The following is a 10,437-nucleotide window of genomic DNA, read 5'->3' on the forward strand; positions in this document are numbered from 1 at the left end:
GGGAAAATAAGTACACTGTGTGCAGAATTATTAGGCAAATGAGTATTTTGATCACTTTGATACTTTTTATACATGTTGTCCTACTCCAAGCTGCATAGGCTTGAGAGCCAACTACCAATTAAGTAAATCTGGTGATGTGCATCTCTGTAATGAGGAGGGGTGTTGACTAATGACATCAACACCCTATATAAGGTGTGCTTAACTATTAGGCAACTTCCTTTCCTTTGGCAAAATGGGTCAGAAGAGAGATTTTACGGGCTCTGAAAAGTCCAAAATTGTGAGATGTCGTGCAGAGGGATGCAGCAGTCTTGAAATGTCCAAACTTTTGAAGCGTGATCCCCGAACAATCAAGCGTTTCATGGCAAATAGCCAACAGGGTCGCAAGAAGCTTGTTGGCCAAAAAAGGCGCAAAATAACTGCCCATGAATTGAGGAAAATCAAGCATGAAGCTGCGAAGATGCCATTCACCACCAGTTTTGCCATATTTCAGAGCTGCAACGTTACTGAAGTATCAAAAGCACAAGGTGTGCGTTACTCTGGGACATGGCCAAGGTAAGGAAGGCTGAAAAACGACCACCTTTGAACAAGAAACATAAGATAAAACGTCAAGAATGGGCCAAGAAATATCTTAAGACTGATTTTTCAAAGGTTTTATGGACTGATGAAATGAGAGTGACTCTTGATGGGCCAGATGGATGGGCCAGAGGCTGGATCAGTAAAGGGCAGAGAGCTCCACTCCGACTCAGACGCCAGCAAGGTGGAGGTGGGGTACTGGTATGGGCTGGTATCATCAAAGATGAACTTGTGGGACCTTTTCGGGTTGAGGATGGAGTGAAGCTAAACTCCCAGACCTACTGCCAGTTTCTAGAAGACAACTTCTTCAAGCAGTGGTACAGGAAGAAGTCGGTATCGTTCAAGAAAAATATGATTTTCATGCAGGACAATGCTCCATCACATGCAACCAAGTACTCGACAGCGTGGCTGGCCAGTAAAGGTCTAAAAGAAGAAAAAATAATGACATGGCCCCCTTGTTAACCTGATCTGAACCCCATAGAGAACCTGTGGTCCATCATAAAATGTGAGATCTACAGGGAGGGAAAACAGTACACCTCTCGGAACAGTGTCTGGGAGCCTGTGGTGGATGCTGCACGCAATGTTGATCGAAAACAGATCAAGCAACTGACAGAATCTATGGATGGAAGGCTGTTGAGTGTCATTCATAAAGAAAGGTGGCTATATTAATCACAAATTTTTTTGGTTTTGGTTTTTGCATGTCAGAAATGTTTATTTCTAAATGTTGCGCACTGATATTGGTTTACCTGGTGAAAATAAACAAGTGAGATGGGATTATATTTGGTTTTTATTAAGTTGCCTAATAATTCTGCACAGTAATAGTTACCGGCACAAACAGATATCCTCCTAAGATAGCCAAATCTAAAAAAAAAACACTCCAACTTCCAAAAATATTAAGCTTGGATATTTATGAATCTTTTGGGTTGACTGAGAACATAGTCGTTGATCAATAATAAAAATAATCCTCTAAAATACAACTTGCCTAATAATTCTGCACACAGTGTATTTGATACACTGCTTATTTTGCAAGTTTTCCCACCTACAAAGAATGGAGAGGTCTGTAATTTTTATCGTAGGTACACTACATCTGTGAGAAACAGAATCTTAAAAAAATCTAGAAAATCACATTGTATGATTTTTTCATAATTAATTAATATTTTATTGCATGAAAATAAGTATTTGATACTATAGAAAAACAGAACTTAATATTTGGTTCAGAAACCTTTGTTTGCAATTACAGAGGTCAGACTACAGTTTCCTGTAGTTCTTGACCAAGTTTGTTCACACTGCAGCAGGGATTTTGCCCACTCCTCCATACAGATCTTCTCCAGATCTTTCATTTTTCAGGGCTGCCACTGGGCAACATTGAGTTTCAGCTTCTTCCAAAGTTTTTCTTTTGGGTTCAGGTCTGGAGACTGGCTAGGCCACTCCAAGACCTTGAAGTGCTTCTCACGGAGCCACTCCTTAATTGCCCTGGCTGTATGTTTTGGGTCATTGTCATGCTGGAAGACCCAGCCACGACCCATCTTCAATGCTGTTACTGAAGGAAAGAGGTTGTTGGCCAAAATCTCGCAATACATGACCCCATCCATCCTCCCTTCAATACAGTGCAGTAGTCCTGCCCCCTTTTCAGAAAAGCACCCCCAAAGTATGAGGTTTCGACCACCAAGCTTCACTGTTGGGATGGTGTTCTTGGGGTTGTACTCATCCTTCTTCTTCCTCCAAACACGGCAAGTAGAGTTGATACCAAGCAGGGCAGGGGGATCATGCATGCCCTGCAGGATTTTAATCCATGACAACTTTGTGTGTTACTAACGTTAATGTTTGAGACTGTGGTCTCAGCTCTCTTCAGTGTTAGGTAGAAGAGAAAAGAGGATATATCCGGCACCAGACATCCATGTTAATATATAAGATATATAAAGACAGATGAAAAAGAACACTTTATTGATACCAAACACATACACAAAAATGTACATATAAAAACATTACAAAAAGGGCAAGCACATAGATCTTGCAAGGAGCCCCAGACCAAGGAAGATCGACAGTCATCTTGTGTTTCTTCCATTTTTTAATAATTTAATCAACAATTGTTGACTTCTCACCAAGCTGTTTGCCTATTGTTTTGTAGCCCATCCCAGCCTTGTGCAGGTCTACAATTTTGTCCCTGGTGTCCTTTGACAGCTCATTGATCTTGGCCATGTTGGAGAGGTTGGAGTGTGATTGTGTGGACAGGTGTCTTTTATATAGGTAACAAGTTCAAACAGGTGCAATTAGTACAGGTAATGAGTGCAGAGTAGGAGGGCTTCTTAAAGAAAAACTAACAGGTCTGTTAGAGCCAGAATTCTTGCTGGTTGGTAGGTGATCAAATACTTTTTTGATGCAATAAAATGCAATTTAATTATTTAAAAATCATACAATATGATTTTCTGGTTTTTATTTTTAGATTATGTCTCTCACAGATGAAGTGTAGCTACGATAAAAATTACAGACCTCTCCATTCTTTGTAGGTGGGAAAACTTGCAAAATCGGCAGTGTATCAAATACTTATTTTCCCCATATTTTCCCCACTGTAAGTCAAAAACAGACATCTGAATGAGTTTGCTTGTATGGACAATATTGCGCAGTCCGTATACAGATTGCATTGCTCCCACTGACTCCATAACTCCTGACCTGAACTCAACATTTCAATAAGGCAAATATGACCTGAATTTAACTCCTCATCTTTGAATTCTTATACCTTGATACCGCTATCCAAGTTTTTCACATATACCTGTACATACCCATTATAGTCTATTGTGCTGCTCAAGAGGTCCTGGAGGGAAGTGGTGGAGGGGGGAACCGAGTATCTCCCCCCCCCCCGAAAACATCAGAGATCAATTTTCTTTTGATCAGAATCATTGATAAAAAATTTCCCATACAAGCCTATGGATCCGTAAATATCACAGACAGCACACCGGTGACATCCATGTACAATCTATTTTTAACATTGTAAGGCTAGGTTCACATGGTCTTCTTAATTTGTTGGACCTATCATTGAACTAGCACATAGGCTAACATTGGTCAGTGCGCAGCCCATAAGATCTGGCATGGTTCAATTTGAATAAAAAGTGTTAGGAGATGTTTGGAAAATAGAGTCTGTAAGATTTTATAGAATTCACCTGAGAACCTGTCTGGACCTTGAGATGTATCTCATATTTAATTACAATGTTGACCTCTTCGATAGAAATTGGTTTATTCAGTATTTCTCTTTGATCTTTGGTTAGTTTGGGGGCATTAGCTTTACTAAGAAACGTGTAACTATCATTAAAAATATCAAGCTAAGGGCTATATAAATCTATAAAAAAGGATCGAAATACATCACTAATTTCCCTGTTGTCTCTGTTTACACCTGTTTCTTGGGAATAAATAAGAGATTTAAAGGGTTTTGTGAGCGAGAAAGTTTATTTCACCAGCAGAGATATTTATTTATTTGTGATGCCAACTGAGAAAAGCTTGTTCATGAAGGACAGAATCTAAAGCTTTTCAGATTGTAGATCATTTTCTTTGGCCTCAGTAGTCCGTAAGATTTTAAAAGCTTTGTTTGCCCTTGTAAGACTGTAGAGTAAGAGACAAGTGATGGACAGTAATTATTTCTGCTGCAGCCCACAATAAATTGATAGCATCCAGATGACTCAGATCTTCTGCCACATATTCCTACCAAAGTGCCTCCAAAAAACATCTGACGACTTCAGAATTGTAGAGGTGCGAGAGGAATCAACATCTCAAAGATTTTTGTTCAGGAAGATCTAAATATAATGTGACAAAATCCTGTTCTGAAATGTAATTTTAATGAATGTTGATGGTTTGTAGTCTGCGTAAAAGATTTGACTTGATAAGCCAATAAAAAAAAACAAAAATGAGCATATACCCTACAACAAGTAAATAAGTAAGTAGTAATAGTATTAGTATTTCATCAGTATAGCTTCCTATGGATGCGTGTCTCAGTCGGGGCCCTGTCCTGCACAGCCTTTTTGCACATTGACATCATTTTAACAAGGTAAGGTTTTAATACTAGAGACAGGTTAAGACCGTTCCGATAGGTACACCTTGACGTTAGGGGGATGGCTTTTATGCTTTTTTGATCAAAATAGCATTTACTAAGTACCCTGTATTGTTTTATTTACATGTACTATTGCTATTTATCGTATTTTTCGGACTATAAGACGCACCGGACCATAAGACGCACCTAGGTTTTAGAGGAGGAAAATAATTAAAAAAAATTTAAGCAAAAAATGTGGTCATGATGCACTTTTAAGGGGGAGGGGGTCTTCTGCTGACACTGGTATAGGGGTGATGTCCCCCAATTCTGACAATATCCCCCATCCTGGTATATATGCCCCCCCCTTCCTTTAATACATGGTCCCCATCCTGGTATGCCTGGCACCCCTCCATCCTGGTATGCATGGCACCCCTCATCCCCAATCCTGGTATGCATGGCTCCCTCATCCTTATCCTTGTATGCATGGCACCCATCATCCCTATCCTGGTATGCATGGCACCCCTCATCCCAAATCCTGGTATGCATGGCACAGTAATCCCCATCCTGATATGCATGGCACCCCTCATCCCCAATCCTGGTATGCATGGCACCCCTCATCCTTATCCTGGTATGCAAGGCACCCCTCATCCCTATCCTGGTATGCATGGCACCTCTCATCCCTATCCTGGTATGCATGGCACCCCTCATCCCTATCCTGGTATGCATGGCACCCCTCATCCCTATCCTGGTATGCATGGCACCCCTCATCCCTATCCAGGTATGCATGGCCCCCCATCTTTATCCTGTTATGTATGGCACCCCTCATCCCTGTCCTGATATGCATGGCACCCCTCATACCTGTCCTGGTATGCATGGCACCCCTAATCCCTGTCCTGGTATGCATGGCACCCCTCATCCCTGTCCTGGTATGCATGGTCCCCTCATCTTTATCCTGTTATGCATGGCACCCCGCATCCCTGTCCTGATATGCATGGCACCCCTCATCCCTGTCCTGGTATGCATGGCACCCCTCATCCTTATCCTGTTATGCATGGCACCCCTAATCCCTGTCCTGGTATGCATGGCCTCCTCATCTTTATCTTGTTATGCATGGCACCCCTAATCCATGTCCTGGTATGAATGGCACCCCTCATCCATGTCCCGGTATGCATGGCCCCCTCATCTTTATCCTGTTATGCATGGCACCCCTAATCCCTGTCCTGGTATGCATGGCACCCCTAATCCCTGTCCTGGTATGCATGGTCCCCCTAATCCCCATCAAGATGTACATACAAAAGAAAATAAACACTCCTACTCACCTTTCTTCTCTCCTCCAGCGCTGCGTCCTGCCTGCACTGATTTCTCCATGTGAGCCACGCATGACGTCACTGCCATGCGCGGCTCACATGGAGAGATCAGCTGCCGGAAGTCACTGCTCCCCACGCCGGGACTGTGTACGTGGGGAGCAGTGACTTCACTCTCCTTCATAGCTGGCACACAGCGGAGCCTGCGGCTCCTGCTGCTGCCGGCTATCTCCTGTGCCCGCTCATTAAAGGGCATGAATATTCACCCCTCTCCACTCCCATGGGCGTGGAGAGAGGTTGAATATTCATGCCCTTTAACAGCGGGCACACGCGATTCCAGCAGCAGCAGGAGCCGAGCTTCGCTCCGCTGTGTGCCACTATTAAGGAGCATGAATATTCAGTGCTCCCCATGCCCAATGGGCGTGGGGAGCAGTGAATATTCATTTTCTGTAGCAGCGGGGACAGTGTAGGCTGCAGTGGGTAGCTGCTGCCTCCTGTGCCCCGCTCCTCCACTGCTACCGCTCCCCCCACACCCCGTATATATATACACCCCCCCAACATTCGGACTATAAGACGCACCCCCCATTTTCCTCCAAAATTTTGGAGGAAAAAAGTGCGTCTTATGGTCCAAAAAATACGGTACTTATTTTCTTGCCATAGGGTTCCCTTGGTTTTGCCAGTGAAATGGCAACATGCTCTTACACTTTGCACATATTCCAACTAAGGCTGTGTGCCCACGATGCGTTTTTTAAGCGTTTCCACAGCGGCAAAAACGCTGCAGAAATGCTTAAAAAACGCATGGTAGAAGGCCTGCCATGGTCCCCAATGATAATCCGCATATGCTGTGCACATGCTGCGGAAATTTCCGCTGAGGGTTATCATTGCGGAAAAAAACGCAGCACTACCAATTATTTTGCGGAAGCGCTGCGTTTTCGCCGCCATTAACTTGCATTGGAACGCATGGAATCCGCATCACAGCATCTGTACATGTGGATTCCATGCGTTTCAATGTGCGGATGGTACCCGGGTCTGGAGAGGAGGAGACTCTCTTCCGGACCCGAGTATCATAGAACCTGTAAAAAAAAAAGAATAAAATAAAAAATAAATATTATATTTACCTTCTAATGGCCCCCGGTGTGCTTGTCTTCGCTTGCCGGCAGATCGCGGTGGACTGAAGGACCTACGCTGACGTCATTTAGTCATGTGAAGGCAGGTCCTTCAGTCCACCGCGAGCTGCCGGCAGCCAGGACGGAGCGAAGCAAGACTGCAGGGGCCATCAGAGGGTAAGTATAGAATTATTTTTTGACATTCTTTGGGGTCACATTAACCCCTTAATAACATTTGACGTACTAATACGCGTCTGTGCCCTGGGACTTAAGAGCCAGACCCGTATTAGTACGTCATGGCGATCGCGCGCGCACACAGGCTGTGCGGGCGCGATCGCCGCTGGGTGTCAGCTGATTGTCACAGCTGACACCCGGTACTATGTGCAGGGAGCGGTCCTGCACCGCTCCCAGCACATTAACCCCCGCTATGCTGCGATCGAAGTCGATCGAAATCGATCGCGGCATTGCGGGGCGCAAGGGGAGGTGATCGGCGATACTCACCTCCTCTTCCGGCTTCCAGCGCAGTCTGCAAAGGCTTCCCGGGTGTTGCCATGACGACCCGATGTCGTCATGACAACATCCGGGTCACCAGAGAGCAGGAAGATTGCTTGGACATGCGCAGTGCATCTCCAAGCAATCTTAACACTGTGCACTTCTGACAGCCTGCATGGCATAGGGATGGTGCTCCATTCCTATGCCATGCAGGCGATCAGAAAAAAAAAAGTGAAAGTCCCAGAGTGGGACAAAGTAATAAGGTGTACAAACTGTCTGAAAGTGGAAAAAAAAAAAAAAAATGTGCAAAAATATTATAAAAAAATAAAAAAAATAATACACCAAAAATAAAAATATAATGTACCCATCAATAAATATTATTATAAAAAAAATAAAAAAAAAACAATAAAAGTACACATATTTGGTATCGCCGCGTCCGGAACAGCCTGACCTATAAAACTGTCCCACTAGTTAACCCCTTCAGTGAACACGGTAAAAAAAAAAAAAAAAAAAAAACGCAGCAAAAAACAATGCTTTATCACCATACCGCCAAACAAAAAGTGGAATAACACGCGATCAAAAAGACGCATATAAATAAAAATGATACCGCTGAAAACGTCATCTCGTCCCACAAAAAACAAGCCGCCATACAGCTCCATCAGCCGAAAAATAAAAAAGTTTCAGCTCTCAGAATAAAGCGATGCTAAAAAATATTTTTTTCTATAAAATAGCTTTTATTGTGTATAAGCGCCAAAACATAGAAAAATTATACAAATGTGGTACCGCTGTAAACGTACTGACCCGAAGAATAAAGCTACCTCATCAATTTTACCACACGCGGAACAGAATAATAAAAAAAAAAAAAAAACAATTCCTGAATTGTTGGTTTTTGTTTATTCTGCCTCCCAAAACTCGGAATAGAAAGCGATCAAAAAATGTCACGTGCCTGAAAATGGCACCAATAACAACGTCAAGTCATCCCGCAAAAAACGAGCCGTCATATGACTGTCTGCCAAAATCTGGAAACATTATAGCTCTCAAAATATGGCGATGCAAAAACTAGATTTTATAAAAAATGCGTCTTTTAGTGTGTGACAGCTGTCAGTCATAAAAACCCCATATGATTCTGGCATTGCTGTAATCACACTGACCCGAAGAATAAAGTCGTCTAATCACTTATACCGCACAAGGAACGGCGTCAAAAATAAACTCTTGGGTTAGGATTGGGCTAGGGTTAGGGCTGGGTTTGGGGCTAGGGTTGTGCTGGGGCTAGGGTTGTGCTGGGGCTAGGGTTGTGCTGGGGCTAGGGTTGTGCTAGGGCTAGGGTTGTGCTAGGGCTAGGGTTGTGCTAGGGCTAGGGTTGTGCTAGGGCTAGGGTTGTGCTGGGGCTAGGGTTGTGCTGGGGCTAGGGTTGTGCTGGGGCTAGGGTTGTGCTGGGGCTAGGGTTGTGCTGGGGCTAGGGTTGTGCTGGGGCTAGGGCTGGGGTTGGGATTTTTTTCAAAAGTAAGAAAAAAAGATGACGATATGGTGACTAGTGTTGAGAGCAAGTGCTCGCTACTTGAGTTTGCATTGGCTGCTCTGGTATGCATTGAGTATCGTGGGTATTTGAGTGACATGCTCGAGTCTCTGCCCCATATGCTTCGCGGCCAAAAAACTTTACGGGGATTGCCTGCCATGCACGAGCGATCCCCGCATGTTTTTTTTTGGGTGCCTAATAACCGTGAAACATGCGGAGCAGGGACTCGAGCATGTCACTCAAGCACACGCTGTACATGGTGCATACCTGAGTACCCGATGCAAACTCAAGTAGCGAGCACTTGCGCTCAAGAATAATGACAACTTATTCAATATGATGACCTAATGTAAACAAATTCTGTGCCGTACCTCTGGGTTCAAAATGTTCACTATACACCTTAATAAAATCCTTGAGGGGTATAGTTTCCAAAATGGGGACACTTGTGGGGGGGCTCCACTGTTTAGGCACATCACGGGCTCTCCAAACGTGACATGGTGTCCGCTAACAAATTGAATGGAAAATCGGCTCAAATTGTTAGCGGACGTCATGTTGCGCTTGGAGAGCCTCTGTGTGCCCAAACATTGGAGCTCCCCCACAAGTGACCCCATTTTGGAAACTAAACCCCCCAAGGCACCTATCTAGATGCATAGTAAGCACTTGGAACCCCCAGGTGCTTCACAAATTGATTCGTAAAAATGAAAAAGTGAAAAAAAAAACACTTTTTCATTTTTATGAATCAATTTGTGAAGCACCTGGGGTTCCAAGTGCTCACTATGCATCTAGAAAGGTGCCTTGGGGGGTCTAGTTTCCAAAATGGGGTCACTTGTGGGGGAGCTCCAATGTTTGGGCACACAGGGACTCTCTAAATGCAACATGGTATCCGCTAACAAATTGAATGGAAAATCGGCTCAAATTGTTAGCGGACACCACATTGCGTTTGGAGAGCCCCTCTGTGCCCAAACTTTGGAGCTCCCCCACAAGTGACCCCATTTTGGAAACTAGACCCCCCAAGGCACCTATCTAGATGCATAGTGAGCACTTGGAACCCCTAGGTGCTTCACAAATTGATTCGTAAAAATGAAAAAGTGTTTTTTTTTTTCACTTTTTCATTTTTACGAATCAATTTCTGAAGCACCTGGGGGTTCCAAGTGCTCACTATGCATCTAGAAAGGTGCCTTGGGGGGTCTAGTTTCCAAAATGGGGTCACTTGTGGGGGAGCTCCAAAGTTTGGGCACAGAGGGGCTCTCCAAATGCAATGTGGTGTCCGCTAACAATTTGAGCCGATTTTCCATTCAATTTGTTAGCGGATACCATGTTGCATTTAGAGAGTCCCTGTGTGCCCAAACATTGGAGCTCCCGCACAAGTGACCCCATTTTGGAAACTAGACCCCCCAAGGCACCTATCTAGATGCATAGTGAGCACTTGGA

The sequence above is a fragment of the Phyllobates terribilis genome, unplaced genomic scaffold (assembly GCF_046119375.1).
Source record: "Phyllobates terribilis strain yellow unplaced genomic scaffold, ASM4611937v1 Scaffold_8__6_contigs__length_399053987, whole genome shotgun sequence".
NCBI lineage: Eukaryota > Metazoa > Chordata > Amphibia > Anura > Dendrobatidae > Phyllobates > Phyllobates terribilis.